At 47.2% G+C, this 19982-nt stretch overlaps 1 protein-coding gene across 1 annotated transcript in view; it reads left to right on the forward strand.

Annotated features, from left to right (window-relative positions):
- Positions 1 to 2084: 2084 nt before the first annotated feature.
- Positions 2085 to 19982, forward strand: part of TYMP (thymidine phosphorylase) — a 318282-nt gene continuing 300384 nt past the window's right edge. Inside the window, exon 1 of the mRNA XM_086952002.1 lies at positions 2085 to 2271. The gene's annotated coding sequence lies outside the window, so the exon portion shown is untranslated. The remainder of the gene's footprint in view (positions 2272 to 19982) is intronic.

Below are 19982 nucleotides of genomic sequence, written 5' to 3' on the forward strand. Positions count from 1 at the left end.
AATGTTGACAGTCGACTGCCAGCCAATCAGAAACTCGCTCGCGCACGTAAGGGTACGGGCACGTACGCGTACGGTACGCGTACGTGCGCGTACGGTGAGCGCATATAGATATATAATTTGATCAAATTCAATTTTCTCAACAACTACTGGAGGGATTTTCACCAAATATAGAAAAGGCACTACTGCATACCTGTCCCTACCATTTTGCCAAGTTTGGTGTAATTCCGTTCAGCCGTTCGGGCTGTAGCCGTGTCTAAAGGTCCCATAGAAAATGCCTTTTGAAAAATTTCAAATTCAATTTTCTCAAGAACTACTGGAGGGATTTTCACCAAACATAGCAACGACACATGTGCATACCATGCCCTACCATTTTGCCAAGTTTGGTGTAATTCCATTCAGCCGTTCGTGCTGTAGCCGTGTCTAAAGGTCCCTATGGAAATTAACATGGGGAAAACACGTTTTGGGACCTCCCTTCCGGCCCCCGCTTGACGAATCCCCCCGAAGCTTTCAGGGAAGGAGCGGAGCGGAGCTGGCCGAAATTCTGGAAAATTACATGCAGATTCCTCAATCTGCGCCAAAGTTATTCCCTATAGAATGTTGAGCGCATATAGATATATAATTTGCAAAATTCAATTTTCTCAACAACTACTGGAGGGATTTTCACCAAATATAGAAAAGGCACTACTGCATACCTGTCACTACCATTTTGCCAAGTTTGGTGTAATTCCGTTCAGCCGTTCGGGCTGTAGCCGTGTCTAAAGGTCCCATAGAAAATGCCATTTGAAAAATTTCAAATTCAATTTTCTCAAAAACTACTGGAGGGATTTACACCAAACATACAAAAAGCATTGCTGCATACCAGTCCCTACCATTTTGCCAAATCTGGTGTAATTCCGTTCAGCCGTTCGAGCTGTAGCCTTGTCAGAATTTCCCTATGGAAATGAACATGGGGAAAACACGTTTTGGGACCCCCCTTTTTTCTCAGCCCCCGCTTGACGAATCCCCCCAAAACTTTCAGGGAAAGAGCGGAGCGCAGCGAGGCAAATTTAAGGAAAATTACAGGCAGATCCCTCAATCGGCGCCAAAGTTATTCCCAATAGAATGTTCGGAATTTCCTATGGTAACTAGGTCCTAACTATATATACCTTCTGGCGACGGCCAGTAGGTAATATATATATATATATATATGTAAATGTATGTATGTTTGTTTCCTTTTCAAATATCGACTATTATAGGGGTGTGACTTCGCTTCCTAGGATATCACTGCAAGTGACGTTGCGAACTGCATATTCTAATGAACACCTCTGCTGTTTTTAGGAGGTTGCCCTGTAACCCTTTAATCCCTCGGCCTCACAACAAATGTATAAAATAACAAGAAATGTGGAGACAGGCATGCAAACACCTAGTGCACACATGAAGGCAGTGAACAAGTACACCAATTTTGGGGGACTGAACCGATTTTACCCAGGGTTGGTAACACGCGTCGCATGCCCTTCAGTAGTAAATGTGTGTCGTAAACCTTTAATTCGCTGACATCAACGCCAGTCTGCATGCTCAAATAATGTGGGGAGGTGGGGCTCGACTAGCAGTGTAAGTGCACTTTTGGTAAATCCCAGGAGCCGCAGAGCCTAGTACCCCGTTAGTGAGTGTTACCAAAAGGTGGGGCACCTTCAGGACGATCCACGGATTGCCGTGTCCAGTAGAGGAAAGATCACAGGGAGGACTGGAAACAAGTCGACCAGTGAGATGATGGCACAGCTTCCCTTGTCGAGAATGACACCCTTGCGTGGCACCCTGGAGCCTCTGTTGACTGGCCATGGAGGGTGTGTGTAGCAGAGTGAGGCAGGTAGTCTCAGGGGTGGAAGTGAACAATGGTGACAGTAAGTGACTCCAGGAGAGCTTGTCCAGGGTTCCCCATTCTTATGATGTGTGTATAGGGGCAGTGCGTCTCTGTAAGCCGAATATATGGTGAAGATTCCTGTTTGATACAGTTCAAGGGTTAACACCTCGGAACTCACAATGGCCACAAGAGGGCGTCAGTAGAGAGGTTGCAGCATAAAGAGATGAGTTCGTCCCTCTTTTTCAGTATTGACCAGTCTACCTAGCACATGAACTTCTCCGTCTGAGGCTGAATAAGCGAAACTCTGCCTTCTCGGCTGGACCGCGTGGCTCTGGCAGTACCTGGATTTCTCTGCAGTGCTGGAGACCCGAGGACCGGACGATCTATTAATTTCTGTGGACTAGCGGGTCCCCGCACGTCTCTGCTGGACAGTGAGTCCGTCTTGAACCTGCTCCTCTGTGTGTGTGGGCGGGAGAAGGGGTGAACGCCTGCTCTTATCTGTGATACTGTGGGACAGACAGTGCTTGTCTTCAGAGCTTTGAGGGGACATACCTGCAAGTCTCGTGAGTACCGGGAAACTCTAGCCATCTTCACTTACCTGCGGGTCTGTGAGGCGGCGACTGCAAGGCAGGTAGTATGTAAAGTTGTTGTAGCGCTACGAGGCATTACGTACTTGCGCGCCTATGAGACATCGAGGTGTGCATCCCTACCCAAGCTGCGAGACTGAGTACACTGCATGTGCGTCTGTATGAGACTGACAATTGGGCTACGATAGGGCGACCGTGCGCTCTCGGATAGTCAGTGAGATATCGCTTGATTGAATCGAGTGATTTCACTTCCTATCTTCTCTATCCAGCTGCTTTGAAACACTATCACGGTTCTCTCGATTACTTCTCACCTGCGGACAGTCCCTCTCTTTCACTTTCACACACGCCCCCTCCCTCATGCTGACACATCTCTCCCTTTTGCGTGAATGCGGGTCATTGAGAAGCCTCTGTAGGCCAGCCTCGCTCACACGCCCCTCTGCCCTGGCTATCTGATTGGCCGGGACACTTCCCCTTCCTTCCCCGAATGCAGTGAATACCATGCGATTCTTTGGTTCTTAACAGCCATGGATACAGCATTCGCAAGACCGCCCAATTCACACTGTAGAGGCACAGTGCGACTAGACACCACAGCCCCGGAACAAGGGCACAGTCAGAAACCAGCACTAGATTTATTCACACATCAGCAGGACAGAGGTACACCCACCCATACATACTATAGTATCAAAGGCCCCCTCTTCACCTCCAGTGCAAGGCCTCTCAGTCCTATACAGATGTGTGCCACCTTGTAACTGCAGTGTACAAAAAGTGATAGATTGAATGTTAGAATGAATCCCAGCCACTGGTAATCACTCTGCCGCATCCCAAACCATTGTTATTTTGCACAGTGTGCCTCCTCAGTTTGAACCCAGCTATGTGCAAATCAGTCTTCACCCTGTGCCAGTCAGAACAGTCCAGCCCGAACTGCTCGGCCTGGCTCTCTCAGATCCAGAACACAAGCAACCCAGGACTGGTTTCATCCTAATTGGGGGTCTTCAGTCAGGTGTATCCTGGTTCCCGTGGCACAGCCAGAATGAAACCTACGCCTGGACGTGTCCGCCGCACCAAGGGCTGCGCACTGAAGTATGCCAAAAAATGATGGGTGGACATCCCATGAGTCTGGCTGTTTCTTCAGGAGTTTTGTACTTCTTGTATGTTTTGTCTATTCAAGGAAAACTTACAATAGTCCATTTGCTGCTGTCACTCAGTCTTTAGTGTGTCAACTAGCCGCGCTGTACCTGTCCCATGTATGACAGAGAATTATGTTGTGTTCTTTCTGCTACTATCAGGAATAAAAATAGAGAGTAACCCTCTAACCAAAAGGGAACTGGGTAAGTCACAATACTTAAACAAAAGTGTTCCCTTGGTGGATCCTTATTTATCTGCTTGAAGATATTTTATTTGACCCAATCACTTTCACTCCACATAGCCGTATGTATCTTATTCAGACCTCATGCCCATCATACTTAGCCTTTACTCACCCCCTTGGTATAAGTAGAACCACCTATTTTTTAAATACTTTCTGCTACTATCGCCTGTCCTATTCTTTGTGGTAGGGAAGGTTTCCCTGCTGCAGCTGGCCATGGTCTACCTTTGTTGTGTTGTAAAGCTTGCCATTAGACTTTCATTACACTAAAGGAAACACTACTCACATTGCGAATGGATTGAACCCTCACAAAATATGTGAGCAGAGTTTACTGTTGGTTTTACATGTAAAACAATCAGTTTTTCAAAGCAGCTTTTCAAACCACACCAAAGGACCGTCACTTCTGTCTGTCTTGGGCATGTTTCTGCACGGTGACCTTATTGAGTTATTTATATAACACTGGACAATTTTAGCCAACAGCACGCTGTAAGCTGCGATTTTCAGCCCTTATTGGAAGCATTAACAGTAAAACTGCAAGCTTCACACTGCAACATTACGTTGGGTGTGAAGCAGATGGCCGATTGTATTGTGTGTCAAATTACCTATTACTTATGAAATATCAAATAAAATGTATGTCTTGGCTTGCTGTCTCTCTCTTCTCAGGCAGTCATGGGTTGAACATACTAATAGTAAGAGGGCAGCGGTAACCGATCAAATTGAAGCATGTCACTGCTGATGGACTAAAATTAACTAACACTGGTTGGAAAAATAAACCAATATGCAAAGACGAGCTGAATGTTTTGTAAGAGGCAATGAAACTGGGAAAACAGTATGCCCCCCCCCCCCCTAGAGTTTGGTGTGATGAGATGGAGCTCCTGCAGCACCCCTGTGATGAGTCCTGCTTTTGACCAGGTGCTGCATGTGTGTCCATGCCATGACCACCAGAAAGGGGGGGGGCTCTTTCTGGGAAAAGAGGCATCAGCAGGGAGGCTTTCTTTACTTTTCTCAATTCAGACATATCCAGGTGCTGCTTCTAGACAGCATGACCCCAGGAGGGTTGAGGTTGCAAGTGGGGCTCTGACCTGGGACCCAGAAAAAGACAGTATAAAGGAAAAATGAGGAAGTTAAACAGAAAAATTGGCAGTAATAGAGGAAGCAGGCACGAAAAAGAGCTCATAAAGGTGAGATAAAAGAAAGGAAGTGTAGGCTGGTGCGAGGATAATGATTGAAATCAACACAAGGGAACGTTGATATTCAGCAGAACAGTGACCGGCTTCTAAAAAAAAGTATAGGTACTCAAGGTCGCCTTAATACATGTAAATAAAGATGTACATTTCAAAAACGAGGCATAGAAAAGAAAACGTTTATTGTTGACAAAAAATAGCAGAAAAGCACTTTAACCCGGAGTCACGTGGAAGCATAATTTATCATAGGTAGGCACAACATTATCACTTACAAACCCTCGCTGTCATGAGTTTACATGTAGAGCGGTGGTGGCAGTAGATAGTGTTTTGTGAATCAGTCATCATTACCAGAATATTTGATCTGTTTCATAGGAGTGGAGGCCTATTGGCCCACCCATGTAAAGTTCCTCTGCTGCATCCTGTCCTATCACTAATGTCCCAGTTTAAATATTATTTATTTATTTGTGGAGTTTTATAAAGCGTGAACATGACCCTTCCGCGTATCAGAGCATAACAGATAAAATCCAAGGAAAGGAACTGTAGAGAGCAAGGCAAGACACAAAAACAGATACCATATATCACAACGATTTAATGGATTCCGGGCCCAGATAAGTCCATCTGAACATTTTCGAGCTAAGTGCCTAAAGATAACTAGTGGAGAAATCCATTCAATAGAAACTTTCTTACTTCTTTTTTGAGGAAGGTAGAGGAGGGGTCATCCTAATTTCTTGGGGCAGTGTGTTCCATATTCTTGGTGGTAGGCCAAAGATGGATCGGTTGTAAGGCGTCTTTTTGTTGAACTCCTCTGGCTTCAGCATCAGGGAGTTAGAGCCTCTTGAGGAGCGACTGTCACCCACTAGTTCACATTTTTCAGCCAAGTTGGTTTGTTATGGTGGATTGCCTTATGAGTCATGCACGCTATCTTCAACTGGATTTTAGCTCCAAACGGGAGCTACTTTAGATGTTTGAGGTCAGGGATAATGAGGTTGAACCTTTTGGATCCTGTAATGAGCCTAGCAGTTGAATTCAATGAGACCCATAGTGGGCCAGCCTTACTTAGGGTAGGCTTGGCAGAGTAGCGCTCCCATAGTTTATACAAGAGATGACCAGGGATTGAACAGCTAATTGAAAGTCAGCAGGGGGGATAGAAAGGTGAGATTCTCCTCAGTATATTTTGTTAGTAATTGGCTCCTCTGGTGGTGGGAGTGATATGATCTTGCATTTCCAGGTATTTGTCCATCATTATACCTAGAGATCTAGTGGAATTGATCACATGTGGGACGCAGTTGAGAGCAGTGAGTTGTTTGAGCCTTTCTTCTATGAGGGCAGAGTAATTGTGCAGGGGGATCTGTAGGAATTCAGTTTTTAGAGTGTTAAGCATGAGGTGATTGCAGGTCAATCCATGTGTTTTCAGTAGGGTGCAGTTGAGCAGATTGATGTCTTCAGGTGAGGACATTTTCAGAAAGAATTGTGTATCATCTGCGTACAGGTGGAAGTGAATGTCTGAGAGCTTCAGAAGTTCATTAGGAGGATCCATAAGCAAGTTGAATAAGCTGGATGAGAGTGTGGATCCTTGATCCTTGTGTCAGGGCTTGATAGACTTTGATATTTTATGCTCTATTATGAAAGAGCAAGGAAAACCAATTCAAGATGGGGCCAGATAGCCCCATCCTATTCTCCAGAAGGTCAATCAAATTATCATGTTTGACCGTGTCGAAAGCAGAGGAGAGATCAAGTAGTATAAGTAGACAGGGTCCCTTCAGGTCTAACATTCTCAGGGTGCCAACGACAACCCGTGTTAGAGCCATTTCAGTGCTATTACCTGTTCTGAATCCAGATTGATGATGATCAAGGAGTTGAGATTGTTTAATGTGGTTGCAGAGTTGCAGGCCTACATATTTCTCTAATAGCTTTGCTAGTGTCAGGATGTTGGGGATTGGGCGGTAATTACTAAAGTCAGACAGGTCCACATTTATTCTTTTTGGAATATGGGTGACCTGACCTATCCTTAAGCAGTTGAGAAACAATCCCTGAGAGAGGGATGCATTGACAATCTTCGTCCAGAGAGGGAGTATGGAAGGGCTCAGCTGTTTCATGAATTTTGCGGGTAGAGGATCATTGAAATGATTGGAGGGTTTTATTGTCGTTAATATTTTAAGTAAAACTACTTCATCTGGGATTTTGAAGGCACTCCAGGTAGTAGTATAGACAAAAGGAAGGGAACTGACTTGGTGCTTTATAGGTATGTGCCTAGGCTGAGCCTGAGTTGGCAGAAGCTGTGAAGCACTATGCAGATCAGATCCAATACTCCTTGTCTTTTCAATGAAATGGGTGGAGAACTCCCCGCTGCTTGGCCAGGATATGGTGTCAGCTGAGAATTGGTTAGGGTTGCACACTGTTTGTTGTTTGAAGATTTTGAAAAGTTCCCTGGGTGTGTATTTTGGCATTGTCTAGTTGCACCCTCAATAATTCTGTTTTAATACTTAGGATATATTTATTGTAGGAGCTTCTTATCAACCTCAGGTGCTTGAGGTGTTTGATGGCGGGAGAGCTTCTCTGTGTTCTTTCAGCTAACCTTAAATTATGTCTTTCCTCATTAAGGCTGCTGTTGAACCAGGGTTTGGAGTGCTGCTCAGTATTCTTTTGCACAGATGACAACGACACCCACATGCTGCATCTCAAACTCTGCCACAATTAGCAGTGTTGAGAACACAGGGCTCCACGTCGGAGTCAGGCAAGCAAAACTTCAGCACCGACCATCAAAGTGTTCCGCAAACAATGTAAGGCATCCTGTCTCGGTCAGCACTGAGGCCTAGGTGGGTGAGCTTGCAATATTCCGGTGGGGGTCCCAAGAGAGAAGAAGCAACCCTAGAATGTTGTCTGAACAAGAGACTGCAGCCCCTCTACATGGCTTGCAGTGGTCACAGAAGGGGTGGCAACTCTCCACAATGCACCCAAGAAAATGAGGCCGAGCAGCAATGCAAAAATCCTCCATAGAGGAGAGATACGGCTGCATCACCGGGAAGGTGACAGAATGCCAGGCAGGTCAGCTGCACAACGAAGGCAATGGCCATCAAGCATGTCAGCTGCAGAAAAAGGCACAAAAGGAAGCAGTCACTGTGTATCAAGCATCGCCGAAAAACCAACCATCCTCACACCAGGGCAGCTGGATAGTCCAGTGGCATGCAGGGAAACGCAAGCAGGTCAGCTACCAGCCCCAACTCTGATCAGGGGATTGTCTATGTGCTCAGAGCAAAACCAACCAGCAGCAATAGTAAGATGTCTTGCAGCTCCCCGCCGGAGAGAAAAAGGGCAGTAGAATGACTGTGCAGCCAACAATTGGGAGCCATAGGGAAGATCGGGTCAGACCAGTAAAACAAGCAGCTAATTGAGTCCCCTGGCGTCAACAGATGTAGAGGGAAACAGATTGTGCCCGTAAGTTGAATCCGTATCATAGCATAGGTAGAATGTGTATAGATCAGATGAGTTCCAGTAGTGATCTTATTGCACTGATAGCTGTACAAGGGGTAGCTGGCAGGGCATATGCAGGTATATTTAAAGATATAAGATCTCAAGCCCATTTTGACTGACATCTTGGGGCATGGTTGTGGCCTGTAGGGCACATACATTGTGTGTATGAGTGAACCCGAGTGATGGAGGCCTCTGTTTTCCATTTTGGAAGCCCCCAAGATATGGATGAGGCTGTTTTCCCCGACAGTGGAAATATATTCATGACATTTCTGATCCTGGAGCAAGGAGACCTGGACAGTGATGTGGACAGAGAGGAGATGGGGCTACCTTTAGAAGTCTGACTAGGTTATTTGCTGCTGATTAGTCTTCATGAGCACTGCTGTTTGGTATAATGTGGAGCTGAAGGGTGAGCTTGCAGTCTCTGTTGTTGAGAGTGAAAAGGGCCCCTTAGGGCAGACCAGCCGTTTGTCTCTTTCCTGATCATTGTTGAGAGTGGGTGTTGATAGCCTCATGCAGATGCTCGGAATATTTTGTGTCTTTGTTGTGGGTGCTTCAAACTGGAGATAACCCTGCAATGAGGAGCATCACTCTGCACAGAGGCTGTGTCTGGAAGATGTCCTAGAAAGGACACATAAAAGAAGTACCAAGCCAAACTGGTTGTACGACTGCAAGCAGAGAATCCACATCCTGTGTCTGTTTTATTTGTACAAAAGTGGGAGCTGCTGACTTACTTGTTGTTCCAGTTCCAAATTCTCATTGAGCAAGGTAGGGGGTGATCTATAGAGGATTGCTGTGCAACCAGAGTTGATATCTGCCTGACCCTCCCTTCACTTCTTGGAGGCTGGCTATCACCTGGAGTCTGACCTGAAAGGAAGAGCTGTCTCCATGTCCTGAAGCAGTTGGAATCTCGCCTGCTGAGAAGATGAGGGAAGGAGAGTGTCAACCCTACAAGAGGTCATTACAACCACTTTGAACAGAAGAAGATGACCCCAGCGATGAGGGTCTGTCTTCCTAGAGAGATTTGCAAGAGAGTGACCTGTGTGCTCCCGAATCTACTACTGTGACCCCGTACATTTATGCCCTCAGGGGGCTGTGCTGCTACAAGTTGGGACGTGTGGCTGAAGGGGAAGTGACTGATGCAATAGCATTGCACTTCTGCCGGAAACCTGCTGCACCGTATCTTGCACCTAGTTAAGGGATAGTGGGAGAGACGAAAGGGACCTTCAACCCTGGGTAGAGTGTCCCCATGCCAGTGGATATTCATACTTACATAATGTAGTTTGTAGTATTTAGTTTGATTTTATTAAAGTGCTTTCATTTTATAAAGACAAGTACCTGTTGGTCAATCAATTATTGCACCGCTGGATGATTGAATTCTGAGTTTGAAAAACCTGCACACTACCTCAATCAATCAATCAATCAAACATTTATAAAGTGTGGCAAATCACCAGTGAGGGTCTCTAGGCGCTTCTCCCTGTGAAGTCTGTGACTGCATGCCATCGCTACCTCTAAGAGTCAAAAGTTAGAGGGGTTGTACATGGCTCCATTTACAGAGCCATAGTAAGATGGACCCAGGAGCATCAGAGGCAAACAATCCCAGCCGCCACAGCTGTGGCCCAGTACCCCGCATTTACCCCATATCCCACCCAAACGGGACCTGGCAACACCATGTTAGTAGTAACTGCTTTAACAGACACACATACAAACCCACTTCTAGTTATGGAAACCCAAGGCTACATTACAAAAGGCAGGCATAAGAATACCATACTATAAAACCACACAAGTGCATCTTGCCACATACATATACAAGCACCTTGGACCTTAGATATGCACCTCTAGCTTTGGTGCAGAAAGCACTGATGAACTAGTGTCCCTATTTTACATCTCTCATCATCTAAGGATTCCTAGGTGCCACTCTCAGTGTTGGTTCTGGCACAACCGATTTCATAAATGCAGCTAGCCCACTATTACCTTTTTGATACTCCAGCAATGCCATCAGGAGTTAATTCATGCCCTGGTCTCCTCCCCAAGAGCTCTCCTGGTGGATCCAGTCATTTTGCCATATTACTGATCCCAATGCTGGACAGAGAGACCACAAAGGCATGCATTCAGCCAATTACCGCTACTTCGTTCTATCAAAGGCTCTGGAAGCCCTGAGAGACCCATGGACTCCTCCAGGAGAATAGAGGCATGTTAGAAGCCGGAGTCCCAGTCCCATACTACTGTCACCAAGTGCGAGACCCGGGGCTCCCCACTCAACGTTAGGCAAAGTAAGGACACCGTTTGCTATAGCCCTGATCACCCCCTTAGTAGCTTGGCACAAGCAGCCAGGCCTATCTCCAAGGCACAAGTGTTCAGTATGTGCAACCACGCCCACAGCAACCCCCTGGTGACACCACAAATGGACTCCACATGAGTTTTATAAAAAAACAAGTATAAACTTTATACAAAAAGATATATGATCAGACCACATGATACATAAGCCAACATAGAATAAAGGGTAATATTCGTTCCGGCTGGCTGGTAGGTTCAAATCCCAACCACTGCTTTCAAAATGCTATGCTGGTCGTAATGCTAGAATCACACACGTTGCAATGGACAAACAATAGTGCACTGCGTAATGAAACAATCCTGTGCTGGGCAAAAGAGAAATAATACAATGCGTAATGATACACCCTGGTCCCTGCATTGGGAGAAATAATGCAATGCGTACCGCTACATTCATGTACTGCGCAATGAAGGAATAATACAATGCGTCACACCCCAATCACGTTCTTTGCAATGAAGAAAGAATGCAATGCGGGCCAACACAATCATGTACTTTGCAATTCATTAATAATGCAATGCGTAACTACAATCATGTTCTTTGCAATGAAGAAATAATGCAATGTGGGCCGCTACAATCCTGTACTTGGCAAGGGAGAAATAATGCAATGCGTAGCGCTACAATTGAGTGCTTTGTTATGCAATAATAATATCAGGCGTCATAAGACAGTCCGGCAGTTCGTTAGCAGCAATATTGGCAATGTGTATTACGACAATCAGCATCTTCGATAACAGTTGCCCCCCACACGATTCAACGATGACACAGAGTACAGTTTCTTACTTTGGCCCCTGTACTGCCACTCCTTTCGTCAGTACGTGCCCCACTCTGAGCCGAAGCAAAGGTTCACGTCGCCAGAAGGACTGAGAGGCAGAGAGAGTGTCCCTCTGAGCCCGCACCCCGCAAAGGTAGTAATCCACGTTACCTGGGGGCATGACCCCACTCTCCTTTCTTTCTTCCTCGAACTGGGCCTTCCGCGCAGATCTCTCAATGGGCCTCAGTGGCTTGGCCTGGCAGCTCAGCTCCTCCGGGCTGCCGGCCCGGGCCGCGACTGTTAGGAAGGTCTCAGGCGGCTGCAGGGCACACGTACCCTGCACCCCTGAGATTACTTTTACTCTGGGTGCACATTCACCACCGCACCCTCTGGGTCTCCTCTGGCACAAAGCCACACATACAATGCTAATGGGACTTCCTGTTGATTCCGAGTGCACGCTCACCAGGCACTCTTTCTTGCAGTCTCAGTTGGCACCAAGACACGCACACCGCTCTGCAGAGACTCACTTTCTTCCGGTGCACACGATGATCAGCCGATCACTTCCACAGTCTCAGGTTGCACGAAAGCACGCACGCTGCCTCACTGAGACTTACTCCAACTCCGGTGCCCCGATATCCAGGCACTCTTATCCAACGCCTTCAGTTGCACCTCCACACGTTCACCGTGTCCGAGCCTCACTTCTCCTCTGGTGCACTTAATGACCAGGCACTCTTCACCAATGCCTCTGATGCACCCCAATACGCACCCTGCACGTCCGAGACTCACTCTACTTCCGATGCACATGTTGGTCAGGTGCTCCTCACCAACACCTCCTGTGCACCGCTACACGCACCGTGATCGTCCGAGACTCACTCCATCTCCGATGCACACGCCGACCAGGCACTCCTCACCAGTGCCTGAGGTGCACCATGACAGGCACCCTGCGCTTCCGAGTCTCACTCCATCTTCGGTGCACATGCTGACCAGGCGCTCTTCACTAACACCTGCAGTGCACCACGACATGCACCAAGCGCGGCGAAGACTCACTTTAGCTTCGATGTACACGCTGACCAGGCGCTCTTCACTAACGCCCCCTGTGCACCACGACACGAACCAAGCGCATCTGAGTCTCCCTTCTCCTCCGTGTGTCCAAGATCACAGGGCACACCTTCCAAGGGTGTCCAGCTGCCACAACACGCGCCCACTGCATCGCTTGAAACTTCTCCGGAAACGTTTATGTTCCTGTGTTTCCAAACAGGGAGTCAGCTCACCTCGGGCCCTTGGGGTTACAAGACAAAGCACAAAGCACAGTCTTCGTCAAGCAGGGGGACCCAGCTCCTCCAAGCACAGTCCCAACAGCCTCTTCCTTGTTTAGAACAGCAAACTGCAGACTAGCCCCAAATCACGAAGCAAGAATTGGTCATTCCCCAGCAGTCCCTTCAGTTGCTTCTTCCGTAGCAGAGGTTCCTCTTGACCACAAAATGTGTTCAAGCCTTTTCAGTCTCAATCTATTTCTGTTTCATTCCAACTTTCAGGGGTATCAGCTCTCATAGTTTTACTCCTTAATGTCTTTGAAGTTTGTTGTGCTCAGGGGTCCCTGACCCCTCCCTTAATCAGTTCTTGGTGTCTCCCTCCCAGTGTCACCTTTCTCCCTTTGATACTGGGGGTCTGGATCCTTAATCACTCAGCAGGAGACGGGTCAATTGTCTGAACACACAGTGACAATACCACTTTCATAGAAAGATGTGTTATGACAGTGTGAGTTCATACATACTAAATTTCACCTCTTCATTATAAACTTACCGGAAACTAGGCTAACAAACACAATACCCAGCCTCCCCCATTCTGTCCTATGGGCAGAATGGGCTTTCACTAGTGAAAAACGAAATGGAGTGTTTTTCACTGTCAGGACATAGCACACACCTCAGGATATGTCCTGCCTTTTACCTACACTGCACCCTGCCAAGGGTTACCCAGGACCTACCACAAGGGTGCCCATTGTGTATGTAAAAGGGAAAGTAAGGCTTGACAAGTGGTTGCACTTGTCAGGACAACATACTAATTTAGCAAACTGCGCGCAGGCCCTACACTGCAGGCCTGAGTTCCCTTCTCCGCGCGCCTTTGCACTACTTGCCCTGACACACACAGTGCACATCACTAGGGACTTTACTAGTCAGTTAAACATACCAATCATGGCTAACCAATTACCATTACACTTTACATAGGGAACACCTGTACTTTGACAGTGATCAGCAGTGGCAAGGTACCCAAAGCATCGAAATTTGCAACTCTATGTCAAGAAAACGGTCTAGGGGGAAAGCAAAAAGTTTAGGGAACTTTAGCCAAAAAGGCCAAGTCCTACAAGGTGTCTATGCTTAAAGCTCATTTTCTGTACGGTGCAGACAAGAGTGAATTCTTCTGATCTCAAGCAAGAGACCCAGAAGAAAGACATAAACCTTGGCTTAGGAAAGTCTTCAGAAGCCAGAGATTGGCATGACTACTGTCAAAGTTGTACTGACCATACACAACCCTTAATTGTACGGACTCCTGTTAAGATCAGGACTTGGTTACCTAAGAGGGAGAGTTTTCTCTCTACAGGGACATGGAGGAAGCATTTAGCATATATAAGAGAGTACCTGAAAGCTTGGAAAGTGAAGGACAGGCCAGAGCTACAGATATGAGCCGGGAGCCAACTCGAGTCTGAAGACTGGTCTGACACTGGGTAATGATTATAGGAGATAAAATGAGAAAAACAACACATAGTGCAATAAGTAAGGGGGAAACAATAGGAGAAAGCAAGCAAATAGACTGTTATAGGTGAAAGTTTGAATGCTTTGTGGAAAGTGGTCTGTCTGTAATGGAAAAGGTCTAGCAATAAGGCGGTCAGAAGTTAAACTGCAGATTCTTGGAAGAAGCACAACAACTCTTATGATAGAACAGCACTGATTGAATCTCAATGTCTGCAAGAAGCACCATGCCTCAGAACCTACTGGCACCCTATGGTGACAAATACTAAGATATAAGAAAAAGAGAGGATACGTGGAACAGAACAAGAGGAACTGAAAAAGGAAACAGAACTCAGGAAGAGCAGGACCATATCCTAAGAAGCAAGAACATGATTTGAAATGTACACATTAAATATCACTTTCTGCAGCTTTCTACTCCTGTGTTTCAAAAATGGAGAGGGCTGTAAGGATTCAGCCCGAAGTAGGTAGGAGCACTGGCATACAAGACAGGGAGTCTGCATGCAAGAGAGACAGAGGGGTGCAGCAATAAGGAACAGAGAAGCTACATTAGCAGCACAGGGATTGGAAAAACAACTAATGAAGAAGGTCCAAAGCTCACTGAAACTAGAAGTAAACCTTACAGCAAAGCAGTAAGGCAGCCCAGCTTCCCTCTGATTCTTAGAGGTAAAATTGTAATGAGAACCCTGAGGATGGAGCTCACAGGAAGGAAATAACTGGTAGGTAAGGTAGAAGAACAGGTTCAGGGAGAAAGCAGGGTGCTAGTAACTAATTACATGCTGTGAATAAAGGCCCCACCAACTTCAAGCTTCAATCCACCCACGAAATAAAATAAAAAAACAGTTATCCCTCATGGAGCCCACTGCCGACTTTCAGGAATGTATCCACTATAGAATATATTATAATCAAAAAAGAGGAGGCACTCAAACTAAGCATTGATGACAGAGACGAAATCAACCATAGGCCACTTCGTGCCATTTTCAATCTGGCCCCGGATTCAGCAGATGTCCTGGAATCAATTGGTGCATCCTTAGACGAAGAATGACATCTAGTACTTAAAAGACTCAAATGGACAGCTAACCTAAGCACCAACCAGTAGTCTTTCAAACCTGTCTCGGGCCACTGCCATTGCAGGGCCTGGGTGCTCAGTTGACTGCTGCTGGGACGTGGCACATAAAGTGCCCTTTTTACTGCATGTCAGTCACCCTAAAGGTAGGCCCTAGCAAGCCCTATGGGCAGGGTGCATTGTAGGTAAAAGGTAGGACATGTACCTTAGTTGTGTGACATGTCCTGGTAGTGAGAAACAGCCATTTTGGTTTCTTACTACTGTGAGGCTGCCCTCTCATAGGAATGCATTGGGAATTCCCTGATAAGTGTTTCAGTGGTAATTCCTGATATGAGAGGAGCAGCATGGTCAAGTTTAGTATGTTTGGAATAGTAATAATAAATGCTGCGTAATGGTGTGCGCGGATTTATTATCACTATTTTAGAAATGCCACTTTTAGAAGTTGACATTTCTGTCTATCTTTGTGCCTGCCTGGTGCGTATTGCATGTCTGGCTCTGGAGTGACAGGGGCTGGTGGGCTGCAGTGGCTCCAGAGGGGCTGCGTGAGTCAGCGCTAGGCTGAATAGGCAGATCTGCATTTGGAGTAGTGGGAGGAGTAGCCCCTGACCCTGAATAGGTCTGTGCCTACCTTGTACAATGCTGGCTCCGCCCCGCTGTGGTGTGTCCGGGGCCAGGACCTACAATGTCAAAGGGGACTGTTGTGCACTGTAAATAATATATTGAGTGCCTACCAGAACTGGTTGGGACTGGATCCCCAATCCCTGTGCCAGGGCAGAAGAATGACATGGCTAACATAAATATCGGGGCTGTGAACCCATGTATATGTACATTTTGGTTACTTGGAGCTGGGAAGCTGAAGGACTGCTGGGCAAGGAGGAACCGCAGTGGGACCCAGCTGCTACTTCCTGGGGGTCCCTATGTGCTGGCCTGTCTGTGCCCAGCTCTGCCCCTCTGAATTTGGGACTTAGTGTTGTGAGTGCTTTATGTTCTACTGTAAGCGCTTGGTGAGCGCTTTTACCTCTACTGCCTGAGCACAAGGAGGGGGCTCCTATAGTGGGAGCAGCCGGTATGAGTGTCAGCGCACCCCCCGCTCACTGCTGCATGTGGTGGGTGCTTTGCCAATTGTTCCCTGAGCCGAGAAGTAGGCTCCATCTGGGAAAATACGGCGAGAGCAGCCGTGCCATCAACCAAAATCCTGCTGAGGAAGAATCCCGGCATGGGGAATCCTCTGTGTTGCCTGGTTGTGGGTGGGGGCTTTGCCAAGGAAGCCTGCCCCTGGGCATGGCGGCCACAAGAAGTCAAGTCGGAAGTCAGATGAAGGATGCCTGTTCATGGGCCGGGCTCCAGTGGTATCAATGAGAGCCCCAAATGCTGCCTAAACTGGCTGGACAGTGAAGAGAAGAGGCCCACCGAAGAGCCGGAAGTCAGGCGACGACTTGGCCTGACTGTGGGCGGGGCCGCTGCCAGGAATAGGTCAGCAGGGATGAGAAACGCCGATGGAGACTTCGCTCCATGGAGAGAGGCCAGTCCCTACCTTGCAGGCAGAAGGAAGTTGGGTAGGTGGTGACCGGGACCTTGCTCAGCTAGGCAGCCGACGGCTGCGACCTGAACCACTCCACCCCTGTGTGTGGTGAGGGGGACGGAGGTAGAGTATTGCAGCTGCAATGCGTGGCAGCGGGCAGCTGCACTTGTGGAACTCCCGTGGTGAGGGACTGCAGAGAAAAGCCCAGCTCTGCAGCATCCAAGGCCGGGGAGGCACTGAGGGCATTTGTGGTGCTTAGCTTCCCTTTCCAAGCCTGCACAGTGGGGAGGGGTCCTGGACAAGCTCAAACTTGGCAACTTGAATTGCGGCAAGGCCGCCCTGTCAGGAAGTGGCCTGATCAGGGGCAGCTCCAGGCTTCCCTTTTGTTCAAGGACATTGTTGTTTGTGGGCAGCTACAGTCCACTATCAGGGGCCTTGGTGAATAGATGTTGGCCGCAAGCCCTAAGAGGGTCCTAATGAGCGCATGGCCACAATATGTGTACCCCCTACAGGTAAATTACTAAGGTGACTATGGGCTATGTGCACATAGATTGTATTATGCTCTGAGGTGCTAGGACTGCTGATTGGGGGCCAGTGGGCACCCAGGGGTATCGTGTACTCGTGCAAATGTTTAGACATGATGTGCTATACCACTGGTTATATGTATGCATAATGTGCTTATGCCTAATGTGATGCATAATGTGTTTATACAAAGTGTTTCTGCACCAGTAGTTACTGGTTATTTATTACTTACCTGTTCTGATGGTTCTGACAGTGGCCCAATTGGCCCTGTCCTGTATATAATCCCCTGTGAAATATAACCTAGTGCAAGATGGTACAGTGTACATTTGTGATTACATTCTAATGTGTTGGTGAGTAAAATAAAGGCTATTGTTTATATAACCTTGTGTGGAGTTTCCTTTGTGGTGTGCCTAGTGTGTTGCTGCTGTGTATGTGTGTTACAGAAACGCTTTACACATTGCCTCTGGGATAAGCCTAACTGCTCGTGCCAAGCTACCAAAAGGGGGAGCAGGGGTTATCTTCAGCATGCAACTCCCTTGCCCTGACTAGAGTGGTGGGTTTTGCCTGGCTTAGGCGCATGCCCTAACCAACCAGAAATCCCATTTCTAACAGCCTGAGAACGTACAGGGATGCCTCGGACTAGTGCTTTTCAGAAACAACTACTTGCCTACTTACTAGAGTCAGCAAGTTCACTCATCAAATTAGAGTAGCACTTGACCCCAAACAACAGGTTGCAGACCAGGGCTTCAACTTCCCAGTAATCAAATCAGCTGACGCCCCCACCCTGTTGGTAGTTTTCCAACTTAGGGACCCACAGCGTGGCCAAAGAGACTATAAGAAAGAACTCTCCTCGAAGGGGGGGTCAATAAGAACTGGTAACAATGACTGATGAATACTATGTAAACAGGGATTTTTACAGGACTAAGTAAGCATTGGGGGTGAACAGGAATATCTTCATAATTTTTACTCATTGTAACGTAGTCTGTTTCAGGAGCATACTGCTAAAAACTGCGCCCATGCAGGCATGGTGCACTTTATTTTATCTATTTAATGTGTTTTAATGTACAGATTTTAAGTAATTGTACGATTAATAAAGAATTTACCTCGCAATGGAAGGAAGGCTGCACAGGGACTTGGAGAATGAAGACTGAATAAGCCAGAAGACACAAGAAGGGAACTAGGAAAGCCAAGAACAGAACAGGGATCAGAGCTGATAAAAGTCCAGAAAGCATAAACACGGTTCGGCGTATTCTGAGGAACCAAAATACTAAACAGCTCCACCTCTAAGATGTGATCTAGGCAATGTTTGATGACAGAAAGCAGTGCTTGGACCATAATGCATTAAGATGGTGGTATGGAAAGCAGAACTTGAATGAAAGGCGAACCAAGGTGTACAATGTGCTGGAGAGCGTTCTGACATAAGCTGGTCGAAAGGAAGGACCCCCTCAGGGGTCTCATGAGTGGCATCTGATGACATGTTGGCAGAATCCTGACTTTAATCCAAAAGCCAAGATTTGCCAATCCTCAAAGCCAAATACATTAGATTTCCAAGCCCATCACATGAACACACTCCCTGCACATTTTCAGGCTGTTGTTATCACCATATGTCACTTAAAAGAAACACTTTCTTATTCATGTTATGTTATGTTATGTTATTTTAAGTGTTGCTTATAAAGCGCACTGACACCGGAGCTTCCTGGCGCTGGTAGACAGAACAGAGTGAGGAGAAGGTAGAGGTAACAGAATCTACGTGGGGGTAGGGAAAAGGTAAGTTTTTAGCATTTTCCTAAAGTTGAGAAAAGAGGAGCAGGATTTGATAGAGAGAGGGAGGAGGTTCCAGAGCCCGGGGGCCAGCTGGGAGAACCGGCGTCCGCCGAATCTCTTAGTTTTGCAACTGGGGATGATCAACAAGTCAAGGTGGGCGGATCGAAGATGACGTGTAGGACAGTAAGGGTGGATGGTAGATTTCAGGAAAGCAGGGGAAGGGCAATGAAGTGCCTTGAAGGTAAGACAAGCTACCTTGAAGGCAGCCCTTTGCTCGACCGGGAGCCAATGCAAATTCATAAGCAAAGGTTTAGCTGATTGCCATCTGGGTGTTCCATGGATCAGGCGGGCAGCCTGGTTCTGGACGATTTGGAGGCGTTGAGTCAGGTATTGTGGTAGACCGTGATAGATGGCGTTGGAAAAATCCAGACGGGAAAGTACCAGCGAAATAACAGTTTGGGTGAGTGCTGCCGGGGGAAGAAAGTGGCGGATTTTGCGGATCCTCCGAAGTTGAAACATACAGGAGGAAACCACCGCTCCCACCTGAGCCCTGAGAGAAAGCTCGGTGTCAATGATGACCCCTAGACTTTTTACTGTTTTTGCAGGGACGGGGGGGGAGCCAAACTCTGGAGGCCAGAACTGTGGACCCCAGTAGGTGGAGCTGAGTCCAGGAAGTAGGAGCTCAGTTTTACCGGGGTTCAACTTCAATTGGTTCTGGTTCATCCAGAGTTGGATATGAGTCATGGCTCCATGAAAAGTTTTGATGGCATTTGGTGAGTTGAGGGGGAAGATGATCTGGAGATCGTCAGCGTAGTTATAAGTGACGATGTCCCATTTCAGAA

Source organism: Lissotriton vulgaris, unplaced genomic scaffold (assembly GCF_964263255.1).
Source record: "Lissotriton vulgaris unplaced genomic scaffold, aLisVul1.2 SCAFFOLD_968, whole genome shotgun sequence".
NCBI classification, from domain to species: Eukaryota; Metazoa; Chordata; class Amphibia; order Caudata; family Salamandridae; genus Lissotriton; species Lissotriton vulgaris.